Below are 648 nucleotides of genomic sequence, written 5' to 3'. Positions count from 1 at the left end.
TATTTCACATGCATTTGAATTAAATACAAATAAAACATGTGTGTCCTGATGATAACATCATTTATTATGTTTCAGTCACATTACAGCAGATACAGAGATTTTTTTTTTCACAACAGCATAGCGTACAAAGCTATGAAAAATAAGCGGCTGAAATCAAGAAATAGAAATAAATAAGAGACCCTAAGTCTACATTAGCAACATTTAGAACTTCTTTAACCACATGAATAATGAATGTAGCAGTGATCGGTTAGACTTTTGGTCGCCTACAGCTCTGATAAAGTACAAAATACAGACTTTTTTTCCTTTTTTTCTTTTCTCTTTTTTTTTGTTTACTGGCAGGGGTTATTATGCCAGTGTATGCTACACAAGAACATCTCATGTACAGATTCTCAAGAATGTTCTGGGTTTTTTTTATTTTTATTTTTTATTTTTTTTAAACACTACTTATGGATCTGATTTAAACTAGCCTATTTCGTGTAGGTACATCCAATCACTATCACCAAATGTCCAGTATTATGTACACTATGTTCATATTTACAGTGATTCTGACTCAACAGTGTGGAGACAAGGCGCCCAACTTATGGCAGAACTGAATTTACACTTTGGCCATTAACTGTGGAGGTGACAGTCCTTTTCATGATTTTTTTT

The sequence above is a fragment of the Stegastes partitus genome, unplaced genomic scaffold (assembly GCF_000690725.1).
Source record: "Stegastes partitus isolate 25-593 unplaced genomic scaffold, Stegastes_partitus-1.0.2 Scaffold557, whole genome shotgun sequence".
Lineage (NCBI taxonomy): Eukaryota > Metazoa > Chordata > Actinopteri > Pomacentridae > Stegastes > Stegastes partitus.
The sequence above is the reverse complement of the archived record's forward strand: the minus strand, read 5'-3'. Positions refer to the sequence as shown.